Source organism: Elephas maximus, chromosome 1 (assembly GCF_024166365.1).
Source record: "Elephas maximus indicus isolate mEleMax1 chromosome 1, mEleMax1 primary haplotype, whole genome shotgun sequence".
Lineage (NCBI taxonomy): Eukaryota > Metazoa > Chordata > Mammalia > Proboscidea > Elephantidae > Elephas > Elephas maximus.
The window spans coordinates 7,390,970-7,408,035 of NC_064819.1; positions in this window are offsets into that span (position 1 = coordinate 7,390,970).

A 17,066-nucleotide genomic window follows, 5' to 3' on the forward strand; every position below is an offset into this window, starting at 1 on the left:
TTTTCTGTTAGCAACTCGCTCTCTCTTGTATCTTGTTTCTCTGGATCTGCCAGCTACATTCTTCTGCCTGCAGGTTGCACTTGTCTCAAAAGATAGAAAATAAACAACTTGCTAAGCTCCCTCCTGCCTGAATTCTCCCACAAGCAGTAGGCGAGGGCCCTGGAAAAGGGTTACTCACAGGTGTTAAGGGGTGAGGCATACTTGGTGGACTTAATACAAAGGATGCACAGAAAGGACCCAAGGGGGCTCTGGGGACAACACAAACACTGAGCCACAAGCAGATAGTCCCACTGAGGCAGAAAAGGAAACAGAAAAGGAGGACAGAATGAAAACAAGGATAAAAGAGAACCGAAGGTAGAAAGCAAAGATCAGAGAGCCCTAAACTCCTGGCATTTGTCCACAGGCACATGTTTTACAGAGATGCTCCTTTGGCCTATGCTTGAACTGCCGTCTCATTTCTGCCATTCCCTTCGCTACCAAACTCAGAGAAAATCATTTACACACAGGTGTCTTCCCGTGTCCAGTCACATGCTCCTTCAACCATGATCATCTGGTTTCTCTTTGCTTCTCCTTTGAGATTGAGTGCTTCAAAGTCACCGGCAACTGCGTAGTAGTCACAATTAGACATCCTTCCTCATCCGGGAGACCCCTTAATTTCTCTGCAGCATTCCATTAGAACTGTACTGACTTTGTGCTGCCTTTCCTCAGGTCTTCTTATGAAACCCTATGCTACCTTGGTTTTCCTGTTCACTTACTGTGTCCTGACTTCAAGAAAAGAAAAAACAAAGCTGAATCCACAGTGATGAGCTTGCATTAGGGCCTAAAATGGTTTATTCATATCCAGGATAAAAATGGTGGTTAGTTACTCTTCTGTCCAGTGGTCCTTAATCCTCTGAAAATGGACTCTTCGGTGACCTAATGGTTTTCCAGCCCTTTCTTATTTGCAATTGAATGCTTGGGTGAAAAACCATTGATTTATTCATTTGACAATTATTTCTAATGTTCCTAAATGGTGCCGGGCATTTTTCTAGCTTCTTGGGATACATGTATGAGTAAAACAAGGATCAGAGCCCCCTGGAGCCTATATTCTAGCAGCTAAAGAGAGAAAATTATAAATTCCGATTTATAGCAACCTTATAGGACAGAGTGAACTGCCCCATATGGCTTCCAAGGAGTGACTGGTGAATCTGAACTGCCAACCTTTTGGTTGGTAGCCGTAACTCTTAATCACAGTGCCACCAGGGCTCCAATAAGTGATTAAGTGCCACAAAATAAAAAAGAAAAGGAAAAAACAGAGCAAAGTAAGGGGACTAAGTAACACAGGGTGAAGTAAAAAAAGATACAGTATTCAAGTACGTCAGAATAAGTTTCTATGAGAAGCCGGATTTTGAGTGAAGACTTGAATGAAGAGAGGGTATGAGTCAAACAAATGTGAGAGAAAATTATTTCAGCCACACACAACAGTTAAAGGCTCGAAGATGAGAGCCTGGTGTGTCCAAGGAATAGCAAGGAGTCCAATGAGGCTGGAGACGAGGAAGGGGGAGAGTAGCAGGGGAGGAAGTCAGAGAGGTAACCTGTGGTCAGATCATGTGAGCCTTGTGGGCCACCGTAAGGACTCTGGCTTTTATCTTTAGCAGAATGGTTTTGCAGAAAGGAAATGTCACAGTGTGGCTTGTTTAGTTGGATCATTCTAACTGCTGTGTTGAAAATAACTGGAGGGAGCAAAGGGTCAAAACAGTAAACCTGTTAGGAAGCCCTTGTAGCATTCCAGACAAATGTCGATAGTAGCTCAGATAAAGGTGACATCAGTAAAAGTGGCAAGAGGTGGTCAGATTTTGACTAGACTTTGAAGGCAGGTCCACAAGATACAGTGGTATCTCTTACACGTGGAGTAGGAGAGTAAGACGAGACAGTGTGCTGAGATTTTTGGCTTACACACTGGAAGATGGATTTATCATCAACTGAGATGGAAGGAGAAGGTTTGTTAGGAAGATCAGTAGTTCGGTTTTGTTATATTTTAAGTTTAAGGGACTTATTAGACATTCTAGCAGAGATAAAATAGGGAGAGAAATATGTGAATCTGGGGTTCAGAAAGAAATCTCAGCTGGGGATTGAAAGGGGGGATTCATCGGCAGGATTCACTGGCATTTAGATGAGCACACGAATCAGATAGCAAACGGCAGCAGAGCAAGATCACTAAAGAGTTATTTCAGGTTTAGGATCAATAAATATTTATTAAGTACCTACCATCTATCAGGAAACCCTGGTGGCATAGTGTTTAAGTACTACAGCTGCTAATTAAGAGATCGGCAGTTCAAATCCCCCAGGCGCTCCTTGGAAACTCTGTGGGGCAGTTCTACTCTGTCCTGTAGGGCCGCTGAGTCGGAATCTACTCAACGGCAGTGGGTTTGGTTTGTTGGTACCATATATCAGGCTCTGTGCTAGGCACCTTCAAATGTTTTCCTCACAGAGTTCTCACACAAACCTTGTAAAGTTTTACAGAAGAAAAGAAACGGTAGGGAAACTGAGGCTTGTAGAGATGAGTGAATTTTTCCAAGTCAACAAAGCTAGCATGTTGTAAAACTGAGATTCCAGCCAGTGCCTGTTCTGTTTTTATCACTCTGTCATTGTTGTTGAGCTGATTTGTAGGGATAATGATATGGGCTAATCCTCAGAGGATCACATAAATCTTGGCTATTTGCCCCTGAGATACTTGTACCATAGCAAGGGAACAAAATATGCCTTCAGGTGACCTTAATACCTGATAGTAACATGTCACTCTGTGTGCTCTAGGTGGCTTGCTTGGAATTCTGCTTCCCCATGTGTCTGAGCACCCAGCGGGACAGGCATGGGGCCCACCCACACTCGATATGAACGTGCTGTCTGTCCCCCACGTGCTGTGAAGTGTGTTGCAAGCACTAATCTCCCTCAGCTGTGCCCACTCAGGCTCACTTCAGAGCTGTAGGTGGCTCAGCACTTTTGAGTCCTTGGTGCCTCAGTATTTCTGCATATGCCTTCTCATCAGTCTTTTCTTCTCTTGAGTTTTGGATGTTCTTCCCTTCTTTCTCCCTTTTTTCCTCTCTCTCTCCTTCTCTCTCTATTTTTTAAAAGTTATTCGAGCTGAAAGAACAAAGGAGCTGTCATTAAAAGAAGTGGACAAAATCTGAAATGATGGAGACAGAGTGAGGGAGGTAGAGAGAATGTGGACCATGCAGCTTGACTTCAGCATCAGGGAAAAGGAAAGCAGTGCCAGGAGGCAGCACCATTGAAAGGGAAATCCATCATTCGGGTTGCTTTCAATGCCTCCACTTTTGGCTGCACTGGGAATACTTGTGATCTCAGAGCCAGAAAATGAACTTTAGACTCTCCCATTTGGTCTTCCATTTAATTGTCTCTGACTGTGAGATATACCTACCTGATCTTCTGAACTTTTGGAAATCTGTTTTCGAAGGTCTTAGGTCTACCTTCTTTCTCTCACCCATACCTCATTCTTAACTCTCTGTAGTATCTAAACTCCTGAGCCTAGTATAGTTTCCTAATTGATACCTATATGTGCATCTTTTCACCCACTAGCATCTAAGATCTTCAAGGGTAGGACAGTGCCTTAACTCCTCTGAGTTCCTCAGTATCTAGCCCAACACTGGGCCCTCAGTAGGTGCTTCAACCACACCTGCTGACTTGCTACATTTTGACACCTTCTACAGGTAGTGATGTGACCACGCACTTCCATCACTCTGGCTCACAAGGTGAACAGATATCCCAGCCTCTGAGATCCAGACTGAACAGAGAGGGTGCCCTCTGCAGCTACAAGCAAAAGCAGCAGACCTTTTAGCTCTCTGTCACTATCTTTAACTGGTATTAGCTCTCAGCCACCAAGGTCCTTGTTGCAGTACTTCATGACACAATGCTCAAACCACAGTCTTATCATGATGACCTCTGCTGTTTACCTGGTAGTAGGAGGAACTACCATTTGAAAACTGTCTACTTTGCATGTCACCTTTTCCTTGGCTTTATATACTTTTTTTTTAATTCACCTCCATGACAAACCTTTCTCTATGGAGAGGTAAAGCCATTTCCCAAGGTCTCACAGAGAACAAGGGGTAGGCTGAGGGATGGAATCCTGGTCTATCTGCCTCTGAGAAAATCCCCTCCCTGAATTGGTGCTGCCTTGGTTATCTAAACTGACTTAACAAAATTAAAAAAAAAAATCTCACTTCCCTGTGCATTCCCCTTCTGTGACTTGCTCTCCATAACTAGCTTCAATGATCACAATTCTTCTGAGTTTTCTTCTATATTGCTGACTCCTGTTCCTTCTCTTGCCCCTCAGATAGTGGATTTGTTACAATTCCAGGAGGTCTTATCTTTTCTTGCCTTATAGGAAGGTCTTCCTAGGTCATGCCATTTACTACTGTATATTCTGATGATTTCTGAATTTGTGTCTCTGGTCCTAATCTTTCTCATAAATTTATAATCTTCCTACCTGACCACTTACTTGGTGGTTTCACAAACATTTGAAACTACATACAGTCCATGCTTGCTATTCATGATAGCTGTGATCTATTAAGTCACTGCAAACACAGAATTGGCAAATATTGAACCATTGCTCCTGTGGGAAACACAGAGCCTGAAGACCTGTGTCTGGTCACAACATTTTCATCAGCAGATCAATATTTAACCTTGTTTTATGTGTGTTTCCATTTAAAGACATCTTTTTTTTTTTATTTAACATACATTGTTGACTCATTAACATTGAACTCACAGGCAACAGTGTGTGAACGAAGCTAATTTAACACACATATTTTCTCCATATGGCATATCACAACCTTGCACTTAGGAACACTGGACAACACTTCAGCACTATGCCTGGAGGCCATTTTAAAGTGTGAAATCACTAACAAAAAACACAAAAATGAGAAAAATATGACATTGAATAAACCACCCAAAGGACACTTGAACGGGAGCTGAGACAAGAAGGCAGAGTATCATCTTATTTGACCTCAGCAGGGCATGTGTGTAGGAGACCTCATGGCGCAGTGGTTAAGCACTCAATTGCTAACTGAAAGGTCAGTGGTTTGAACCCATCAGCTGCTCCATGGGATAGAGATGCGGCAGTCTGTTCCCATAAAGATTTACAACCTTAGAAACCCTACGGGGCAGTTCTACTTTGACTTACAGGGTCACTATTAGAATCGACTGGACAGAGTAGTTTGGCTTGGGGATATGTGCATGGAAGACTCAAATGTTTTGCTGTCTGCACATGCCCATGACTGATCATGAACAAGCCATAAATATTCATTTTGAAATCACAAATAAATTTTAGTTAGCAGGCAAATTCATAAGTACTAACCTATGAATAATGAGGGTCAACTGTATCAAACCGTAGGTAAATTAAATCTTTCCTCTGAGAATATCCCCTCCTTCAGTGTTTAAAATTTCTGCCCAAAACATCTTTATCTACCCAGTCATTCAAGCTCATAAATCTTCCAGAAGCCATTCCATACTTGTCCTTTCGCTCATCAATCCAATCAGTCACCAAGTCCTCTCCACACTCCTTCCCAAATGTCTCTTACATTCTTTTCACCGGTCTTTGTCCCCACTGCCTCTCCCTTAGTTTAGATCCACAGCATCTCTACAAATTAGTTTCTCTGGTTTCAGCATCTTTCTCCTTCTAGGTCATGCTCCATATGTCATCAGAATTATGTTGGTAAAAACAATTAACACAGCATCTACTGTCTTATAAGGTTCATTGGCTGCCATCTGACAGGGCACAGGCAAGTTTATATAGAATCTGGCCGCTCACTACCTTCTCTCTGTCCTGCTAATACTCTACCGTATAGTGCACTCCCAGCAGAGCTACTTGCCATTGTATGAACGCCCCCTGCAGCTTCTCTTTGCGTCTTCTACTCTGAATGTTTTTTTGCCTAGACTTCCCTTCTTCACTCTTGGAAAAATCTCACACATCTTTCAAAGCCCAGCACCAATTTCATTTCTTTGAAAGTTTCTCTGACCCATTCAAATGCAATCAATTGCTTTCTCTCTTTTGCTTCCATAATATAGATAGAGCCTCTGGGGTGTTAATTATTTGTTCTTATGGAACCATGTAGCTGGCAACTCCTGAAGCAGCTGCAAGGTGGGCTATAGCCCTCTTGACATAATCCATAACCTTTAAGATATGCATGTCCCTGGGATGTCATTCCTGATATCTAGCTGTAGAGTTTTGCTCAGAAATCTGTAATGGAGACTGGCTTAGAGGTTTGCACAGGATATCTCACTCAGAGACTAATGAACTACAGAGCCCTGATGATTGCCACATCTGCCTTTCCCTGGGATCACGGATCATTATACTTGCCAGTCTTTAGTCTCAATGAAAGACCTGTGGCCAGGCAGGTGAGAGGCTTTAAAATGTGACTGCCTTTTAACAATGCCTTTCTAATAATTTTTTTTTCAATTTTTTTTTCTAATAATAGCTGTCAAACTATTAAAAATGAGATAACGCCCTTATCAAATTCTATATAAATGCTCTGCAAATTATATATATAATTGTATATATGTACATATATATAATTTTAATTTAAAATTTTGTCTTATTTTTAACCTCAGTTTTTGTAGCAGTTAAATTGGCTAAATTTGTATATTCATTCTTCTATTGCCTCAGCTGCCCCTGTTGTCCTCCAGGTTTTGCTTCATGTCTCTAATTAGGCATTGGGGCTAGCCAGAGCAGCTAGGTCTCCTGATGCCTAACTGCAAGTTTTCTGTAAAGACCCCAGTAGTATTCAATTTCATTATCATACCAGATATGATCAATTACATCTCACTAATCTTTACCAAATCCTGGTCAAAGGGAGAGAAGAACAAAGCACTTTCTTGCAAGGTCATGGGTAGAGAAGGCAGGAAATCCAGGAATAGAACCCAAATTTCTGGGCTCCCAATCTTAGGCTTTCACATGTACTTTGAACAATGGAATAAAAGAGAATATAAAGACATCTGTCGAGGCCAATGGGAGATGCAATGTCAAGGGAATCAGATGAGAGCTGAAAATAGAAAGAGTTGATGAGAGAAGCAATAAAAGCAAGCTGCTCTCAGGTGGTGGTAGCTGTAAAGGAGAATCTTGCTGGTCCCTCCACCAGTGGGACTTGAATGCTGGTAGAAGGTGATTAAAACGCATTCCTGTCGAGTCGATTTCGACTCATAGCAACCCTACAGGACAGAGTAGAACTGCCCCCTAGGGTTTCCAGTCTTCACAGAAGCCGACTGCCACATCTTTCTCTCACAGAGGCGCTGGTAGGTTCGAACCACTGATCTTTCAGTCAGCAGCCTAATGCTTTAACCGCTATACCACCAGGGCACCTCAGAAGGTGATTAAAGGAGGAGAATTTCAGGTGTGCAAAGAAAATCAAATGGATGACGCGATAGATTTTCAATCCTAAAGCGAATTTCAAAGCAGTGGTTTGTGTTGTTTTATTTTTTTAAGCACAGAAGGAATCTGATGGAACGAATGTCTTTGCTTATAGCCCAGCTGAGAGTACAGAAGGCCTGGAGAAAGCCTTCTGCCTGCCTCTCCCCAGGTCTTTAAGGGTCCCGCAGGAAAGGTGGCTGACAGGGGAGGCAGCCAGAGTGTGAGGAGTGGTGCCAAGTCTGTCAGCACTGGCCCCGTTATGAAGTCTCAGCTGAAGGGGTCTTCGTGGAAAATGGCAATTCGCAGCGTGAATTTCAATCGGATCTTTAAATCTCTCAGAGATTTTTCTCTTTTTCAAGGAAATTTCCCAGCACCAAACACTTGTAGATTGACAGCACTGCAGGTATCTCTCTAATACACTATTCCTTTCTTACTCTTTACTGTACTTAGGGCCTTGTTTGCTAAAGGTTTGAGTAGATATATATATTTTTAAATTTTATTTTTATGGATCTTTCTTTTCTAACTGACATCAACCTTAAATTAAAATGAATTGGACTCTGGCACCCTACAGAAATATTGTTTTTATAGGTTTCTCAAAGTAGGATATATTAAAGAAGACATACCAAGTTCCTAGGCTTTATGTTTCCACAGTAACCAGTTTAGGCCCCGTTTAGAGAATGAGGATGGGGGCAAATAAGATACCACCTAGAGAAGATCTCCTCAGCCATAAACCCTTTGGATAAATTTGATTCCCACTGCCTTTGTGGCTTTAAGACAGAGAACAAGTAGAAGGTAGGTGGGTGGGCAGATGTGAGAGAAGGTCCTTGCACTGAATAAGGAAGAAAGTGAATTACAGATGGGGATAAAAGTGCTCCAGTGTAGGTCAATCATCAAAGGCTACAGTCTGGAACACATGAGGAAACTGAGGCTGGTAGAAGATAAGTGACCTAGCCAGCACGCGTGGGCAGATCTAGGTCAGAAAATAAGTATGGTGCCTGTTCAACAATCCCCCACTAAATGACACAGTTATGTTCTGAATGCAAAAAGAGAAACACAATTTCTTTCAGGAGGTACTGGCCCAATGGAAAGACACACCCCATAGAGAATAAACATGGCAACAATAATAAATGACTATAATGATACTCAGCAAAATAAATTCCCTCGGAAGTAGGAACTGGAGGTGGGATTATGTGCTGGGCTTTCCTTTCCCCTTTGTGGGGATGCCCGATGCATTGAGAAAGGGGAGAAGCTCCACATTATTCCTTTCTAGCCTCCTTTTAGAGTTAACTACAGACCCTAAAGCTGCTGAAGTTGTGGTTCTACTAATTAGGATCTCTGTGAGAAATGAAGAAATTCCTTTCCACTTTCCCACCATGCCAGAAGCTTGTCCCCCATCAAACCCACAATAGGGGTGTTCTGACTTTCTTGAGCTCCACAACTGGCTTACGCTCCAAGTGGTTGTATGAGTAGAACCACGTGTCTACCCCAGGGAAACCCTGGTAGTGTAGTGATTACTTGCTATGGCTACTAACCAAAAGGTCAGCAGTTCAAACCCACCAGGTGCTCCTTGGAAACTCTATGGGGCAGCTCTACTCTGTCCTATAGTGTTGCTATGAGTCGGATTTGACTCGACGGCAGTGGGTTTGGTTTGGGTCTATCCCAGTGCTTTTGCAGAGATATATAATGCGGCAACAAATGAGAGCCACATATCTATTTTTAAATTTCCTAGTTGCCACATTAAGGAGCCCTCGTGACACAAGTGGTTAAGTAGTTGGCTGCTAACTGAAAGGCTCCATGGGAGAAAGACCTGGCAATCTCCTTCCATAAAGATTACAGTCAAAGAAAACCCAACAGGATAGTTCTACTCTGTCACCTGGAGTTGCTATGAGTCTGAATCGGCTCGATGGCACCTAGCAACAATGACAAGTAGCAATGTTAATTAAAAACAAGTAGGTGCAATTAATTTTCATAATTTTAACACTATATACAAAAATATATTTATCATTTTAACATGTAATCAATATAAAAATGTTAATGAAATAGTTTATATTGTCTTTTTTCATACTGAGTCTTAAAAATCTGGTGGGTATTTTATACTGACAACACATCGTAGTTCACAAAACAAAACAAAACAACACTGCTGTTGAGTTGATTCCCACTCACAGTGACTCTATAGGGCAGAGTAAAACTGCCCCACAGGGTTTCCTAGGCTGTAAATCTTCATGGAAGCAGACAGCCACTCCTTTCTGCCACAGAGCGGCTAGTGGGTTCAAACCGTTGATCTTTTGGTTAGCAAACGAGCAGTTTAACCACTGTGCCACCAGGGCCCCCTCACATCTCTGCTTAGGCTACCAGATTTCAAATGCTTAGTAGCTGCATGTGGCCAGCGGCTACTGAATGGGTTATGCAGGTCTACAGCGTGAAGGCATGGTGTTGTCCAAGGGTCTTCAAAGGAAGAGAAAAAGGGATCAATTTTACTCCCTCCCTAAAAATTTCCTGTCAGATCATGACATTGTCTTCTGTGAGCTTTAATCACAGTTTAATCATAGAGGGTCTACCTCAAATCAAAGCAGAGGATCACCGGCCATCTCAGTAGCATTTCTTCTTCATCCAATTTTATTTCTCAAACTTAAGTCTGTGCGATGCAAAACTAACATTTTAAGTATATATATCTATCTCGCACTTTTCATAAAACTTGGATTATTTACCTTTTTGTTATTTTTGCTTGCATAATCAGATAATTACCTTAGTTTCCACTCTACATCTTCTCTGGCACAAGCTAGAGTATAAATAAATAATGACTTTATTTTTATATTTCATTTTCCCCTACAGTCACAGCATAAACCTGAAAGCTCTGTCCATCCAGTGAAATATTTCATTAGAATGTGAACGTCAATTTTATCAGAGGGAATTTTTTAGCTAAAATACCTTATGACCTTTTGTTATTGAGCCATATTTTAATAATATGAAAAGTTATAAACAGAAAATTTGAACCAGTGGAATATGAATGCCTAGAGCACCAGATTCGAGCTTACGGCCTCACTGCCCAGGCGTACGTGTGACGGAGGCAGTTTGTCTTCTGTGCTAACGCCTTTTTTTTTTTTCACAATGCCCAATTCTCATTTTTCTACTGCGTCACATTTCAACACTTCTTTTTTTTTTATATACTAGCTAATTTGCTAACTCCACACTTGTTCTTCTGTTAAGAAAAGTCTAGAAAAGCCCATTTTGGGGATGTCTGTCTTTCTAGGTCCTAGATGCCAAAAGATATTTTAACAGTGTTTGTTTGTTTGTTGTGCAAGTATTTCCTTCATTTCTGTGGTCTGATAGAAAAAAGATGCTAAATGAGAACTTCAGACCAAGAAGAAGGAAAGGTTGTACTAAAGTAGGCCAGAAGTGGGACCATTTGGGACAGACTTGTATGAGTGCAATGTGTGTGTTTGTGTGTGTGTGTGTGTGTGTGTGTGTGTGCATGCATGTGTATGTGTGTCTGGTGTGGATGTTTCATCAAATCTCTGCAGGATGTCAAATGTAAATATTTTGGGGCAGAATGTATACAAACTCTGAATCAATACATTTAGTTCAGTTGCTAAAGCCATAATAATTTATTTGTTTCATTTATTTTAACCCAAAAAGAGGAAACTAAATAAAGAGGAATGCTTTGCAACAAAGCCCAGATAATCTCAGTTCGTGAAAAGAATTCTGCTACAAATACTACAAATGGAAATTGTGTCTTTGGAATGTGGCTGTATAATTTCCCATAGAAAGACTTTTATAAGAGCATGGCTGATGGTAATAATGATAATAACACTATCCATCGAGCTCCATCTGATGCTTGGCGTATTATCTCTTATTCTTAGAACAATGCTGCAAAAATTATTATCAACTTCTCCATGTTTTAGATGAAAAAATTAAGGTTAAGTGACTTACTCAAGGCTGTCTGACCCAGGCCTCCTTGGTCGCCATGTCTGTGTTCTGCCTGCCAAACCAGAGGTTTCCTTGGGATTGCAATTCTACCAGCAAAATCTATTTTAACCACCTAATGTTACATCAGGAGCCCCTGAGTGGTGCAAACAGTTAAGTGTTGGACTACTAGCCAAAAGATTTGCAGTTCAAACCCACCCAGAGGCTCCTCAGAAAACAGTCCTGGCTATCGGCTCTTGAAAGGTCACGACCTTTGAAAACCCTATGGGGCAGTTCTACGTTGCACACATGGGGTCACTATGAGTTGGAATTGACTGGAAGTCAACTAACCACAACAAGTTCTAATGTTAATAGAAGCATAAACTCTAAAGTGAATTGCATCGTATTTATTTTATAGATAACCAACTCTCAATTCTAGCTTCAGAAACAGAGATAGATATATCTGCCCTTGGTACAATCCTGGCCACACTGAAGTAACAGAAAAGAAAGGAGAAGGAGGTAGGGGATGAAAGGAAAGATGGGGCTTTGGTGGGGAAAGGAGAAATGTGGTAGTCCAGTAGAAGGAAAAGTGGAGCGCATATCATCAGCTGTGAGGAGAAGGAAGCAGGCCACCGAGGCTCCAGCTTTATGAACTACGAGACTCTTTTTATTAAAGATACACTAACAAATAAATTGACAATTAGTGAGATGAAAAACTGTTGATATTTCCTCCTATAAAAATCCACTAAATAAATTGTCACAAGCTTGAACCCACTATACTTGTTCATTCTGATCAGTTCTGTGAGTTAATAAAAGTTGTAATTCAACTCTACAGAGTCTTAGCTATCAAACCCAATTTGCTGACATCATAGAATACTTTTTCTTAGGCCTAGGATGGACTAGAAATCCTCTAATACAATAGAGATCAGCCTGGTGAGAGTAAGCTTTTCCAAATTGTACGGTACGCTCCTGCTGGTGATATTGAACTCTGGAAAGACTACTAGAAGCTGGATCACAGAAGGTGGGAGATAGAGGTGCTACACCATTGCCGTCATCATCATCAACTTCTCGGATGATTAGCTCAAACATCTGTTATCCACAACCTCCCCCCCCCAACCCCGTACACAGAGAAGCAGGTTATTGAACTAACTTATGACATTTAAGCAAACACATTTTAGGCTTTATAACATTGTTTTGTTATTGTTGCGTGCCGTCGAGTCAATAACACCCCATGGTGACCTTATAGAACAGAGTAGAATTGCCCTATACAGTTTCCAAGGCTGTGAATCTTTTATTTTTATTGTGCTTTAAGTGTAAGTTGACAAATCAAGTAGGCCTCTCATACAAAAACTTATATACACCTTGCTAGATGGCACTGGGACTGGGTATATACTCCTAATTGCTCTCCCCCTAATGAGACAGCACACTCCTTCCCTCCACTCTATTTTCGTGTCCACTCAGCTAGCTTCTGACCCCCTCTGTTCTCTCCGCTCTCCTCCAGATAGGAGATGCCACAACATAGTCTCATGTATCTACTTGATCCAAGAAGCTCATTCTTCACCAGTATCATTTTCTATCCCATAGTTCTGTTCAATCCCTGTCTGAAGAGTTGGCTTTGGGAATGGTTCCTGTCTTGGGCTAACAGAAGGTCTGGGGACCGTGACCTCTGGGGTCCTTCTAGTCTCAGTCAGACCATTAAGTCTGGCCTTTTTATGAGAATTTGGGGTCTGTATCCCACTGCTCTCCTGCTCCCTCAGGGGTTCTCTGTTGTGTTCCCTGTCAGGGCAGGCATTGGTTGTAGCCAGGCACTATCTATTTCTTCCGGTCTCAGGCTAATGTATCTCTGTTTTATGTGGTCCTTTCTGTCTCTTGGGCTCATAGTTACCTTGTGTCTTTGGTGTTCTTCATTCTGCTTTGCTCCAGGTGGGTTGAGACCCATTGATGCACCTTAGACGGCCGCTAAGGCTATGAATCTTTTAAGGAGGGAAACTGCCATATCTTTCTTCAGCAGAGGGCTGGTGGGTTTGAACTGCTGATGTTTCAGTTAGCAGCTGATTGCTTAACCACTGTGCTACCAGGGCTCCTTATTAAATTTTAGGATTTTTTTTCACCTGACAGAATAACCAAGAACATGAAAAGAGAGGAGAGATATGAATCACTGAACAGATACTATCTTCTAGGACAGAAACCAGCACCTTCTGCCCTTCTACTCACCGGCTTCTTTGTGTCACAAAAACTGAAAATGGGGGAGCTCGTCCACTGAATTCATACAAGCCAATATTTATTTACCCACAAAAAAGCAGAGTATGGCAGCGGGAATTTGGGAGGAGTGAAATGTGAGTTGTCAGACTAACAGTGACAAATGGGATGCAATTGTTTTCCAAAAGCTTAGAGCTGAAGGGTCTTCCTTTTTCCCCTCCCTTTAATCCCCACTGCTTCCACCCAGCCTGCATAGAGTAGGTGGTTACCAGAGGAAAGCCCCGTGAATAAGCCATGACAGCCGTACATTCAGAAACTGATGTCATTTCCCTAAATACTGTTTGTAAAATGGTAATTATCTGCCAAGCAATGACAGCTGGCACTTAGCATAGAGACACAGAGAGACAGAAAAAGAGAGAATGAGAATAAAGGGTCCCTGCGTAATTTACCAAAGGGCTGAAAGAGAGAAGGAAGCATAATCAGAAAAATAAAATGATTACCAGTGTGTGATGGGTGAAAATTGCTTTGGGCATTTTTTCTTCAGGGAACACAAGATTGAATTGGAAGGATGATGGTACGGCTCCGTGATATACACTGGAAGAGAGAGGATTGTATTAAGGCTGTCTTTCTTAGAAGGAGGAAATCCATCAAGGCTGTCACAAAACAGCATCCACATCTTGTGGACAACCAGCCTCCCAAACAGGGGCCAGCCAGGCCATCGCTACTTGATAATACACTCAAGTTTATTTAACTCTGTTCATCTGTGTCTGAATAAAATGGCACCCTCCTTACCACTACCCTCTTACTTATTGGGATGACCGATTTTATGTGTTAACTTGGGTAACCTATAGTACAGTAAAACCTGTGAAAGCCGGAACCTGTGTAAGGCAGAAACTTGTCAGAGAAGGAAAACTTTCCATTAAAATGAATGGTAGAAAAGTAGTAAGATTGTACCCTGTCAAAGGCAAAAAATTTACAAGACTAGAAAAACAAAGTAGTCCTGTCGGGTTCCACCTCTGACAGATTTCACTGTACCCAGTCGTCCAATCCAAAACGCATCTAGAAGTTGCTGTGAAGGCATTCTGTAGGCGCGTTTAACATGAAGAACCGGCTGATTTAATGTCAAGGAGATTATCCTGGATAATCTACATGGGTCTGATCCAGTCAGTAGCAAGGTCTTAAAAACCAGGACATCGAATTGGTTCATTCCGGTTTAAGTTCCTGCTGAGAATTTGCTTTTTTAACAGAGTTTCAGGCAGTGCTAATGCTTCTGGTTAGGGACCAATTCTGAAAACCACCAGTAGAGCAGTGGATCTTGTCAAAATGTAGATTGTGATTCAGTTTATCTGGGGTAGATATGCAAATTTTCAACAGGGATTCAAAGCAGAACCAAGGAGTTTGAAGCCCTGTTAAGAACAGAACTGAGACTTCCCTTAGGAAGAAGGAAGTCCATCTGTGACCTGCAGCATCAGCTCCCATCCAAGAGCTTCCAGCCTGCCCTTCCTGATGGCCTGCCCTACAGATTTCAAACTTGCCTAGCCAGCCCCACATTTGCATAAATCAGATTCCTTGCAATAAATTTCTCTGTCTCTGTGTCTGTCTCTGATTGACTGATAGATAAATAGATGGGTACATAGATTAGATAGCCTCCCACTGGTACTGTCTCTCTGGTGGAACTCTGGTTGATAACACTCATCGAGTACATATGCATTGATTTGAAGGAAAATCAAATGAATTAAATCAGGGGAAGGCGAGGAAAGGTAGAAAGGAGTCCTAGTGGTGCAGTGGTTAAGCACTCAGCTGCTAACCAGTGGTTCCAACCCACTAGCCACTGTGTAGGAAAAAGATGTGGCAGTCTGCTTCAGTAAAAATTTACAGCCTTGGGAACTTTATGGGGCAGTTCTACTCTGTCCTATAGGGTTGCTATGAGTCAGAATTCAACTAGATGGCAATGGGTTAAGGAAAGGTACAAGTAGCCCTGGAGGTGCAGTGGTTAAGCAAATGCTGGACTGTGAATCGAAGATCAGCAGTTTGAACTCACTAGCCTCTCTGCGGGAGAAACATGTGGAAGTCTGCTTCCAGAAAGATTTACAGCCTTGAAAACCCTATGGGGGCAGTTCTACCCTGTCCTACAGGGTTACTATGAGTTGGAATCGACTCGACAGCAAAGGGTTTGGGTTTTGGAAAGAAACGTACAAAGATAAAAATTCCTCCAAGAATTACAGTAAGCTCCATTTTCTTACACTCTCTGAAATACAAATGTATCCTCTTATATTTAGCTACTTTACTTCCACTATCTATTCAGGAAGACACCTGAATAATGACACTGACAATTACGACTCTACCACCCATTCACCATCTGGTGTCCCTTTCCCTTTTCTAGCAAGTAAAATTAATAGAGGCCCTATAAAAGAAAAAGTTATGTTTGTGTCTAAGGGTTCCACAAATAATTTATAATACGGCAGACCTAGAACCTAGGTCCTTTGACGCTTCAATCCAGTGATCTTTCTGAGACATTGTTTCTATCCAAGTATTGAGTTAGCATGTCAGGTAATTCCTCCCAGATTATAATAAACATATAGAGAAACCTTAGAATACATGTTTCTTATCTAACTTTATGGAAACTCTGGTGGCATAGTGGTTAAGAGCTATGGGTTGGCAGTTCGAATCCACCAGGTGCTCCTTGGAAGCCCTATGGGGCAACTCTACTCTGTCCTATAGTGTGGCTATAAGTCGAAATCGACTCCATGGCAACACGTCTGTTTTCGGTGCGTTTTTTTTTTTGGGGGGGGGTATCTAACTATATGCATTTTCTCTAACATCCAGAGACGTGACTTCAGACAAATCAGTCATTTCCAGGTATGTTTCCCCATTTAGAAAATAAAGGAAAAGTTAGCTGGATAACCTATTTCTAACATTTCTCGCTAACAAAATCGGCATCAGCGCAGTGGAAAGGTTCAGCTCTTGTCAGTTCCTCCGTAGGTAATGGCGGCCGAGTGACTTAGTTTCCCTGGACTTTGTTTCCTTATTTGTAGGCTAGGGCATGGGGTGGTACGTCATTCACAGGCTTTAAGGGAATTAAGTGAGATAGTACATGTGGAAATTTTATCAACTCTAAAGTGGGTTAAAGAAGACGAAAGTAACGTTGTAAAGCAAAATGTTCCATAACCATAAACCCTGTTCTCCTAGCCTGCATTATAGAGGATGAATGCTACTGAATGTTCTATCAGGTTGACCGAATTTCTTCAGCAAAGTTGTATTTTGCCTGGGTGTATCCACTTCATTATGTTTTAATAAGCTTTACAGTCCAATCTAGCATGAAAATTAAATACACCAAAAGTGTTTCACAACCTAGTAATTAATGGATGAATTTGGGTATCCCTCTTATGTGCTCCCAAGCTCTTAACACACTATTTTTATTGCTGCTTATCTGGCTTGTTCACTATACCACAGGCACTATGAGGGAAAAGGCTGTCTGTGTTTTTATCACTCCTATGTCCCCAGCATCTGATGGTTTGTCTGACTTTTGAGCAAATGAATATTTGAATAAAAACTATAATCTCATTCA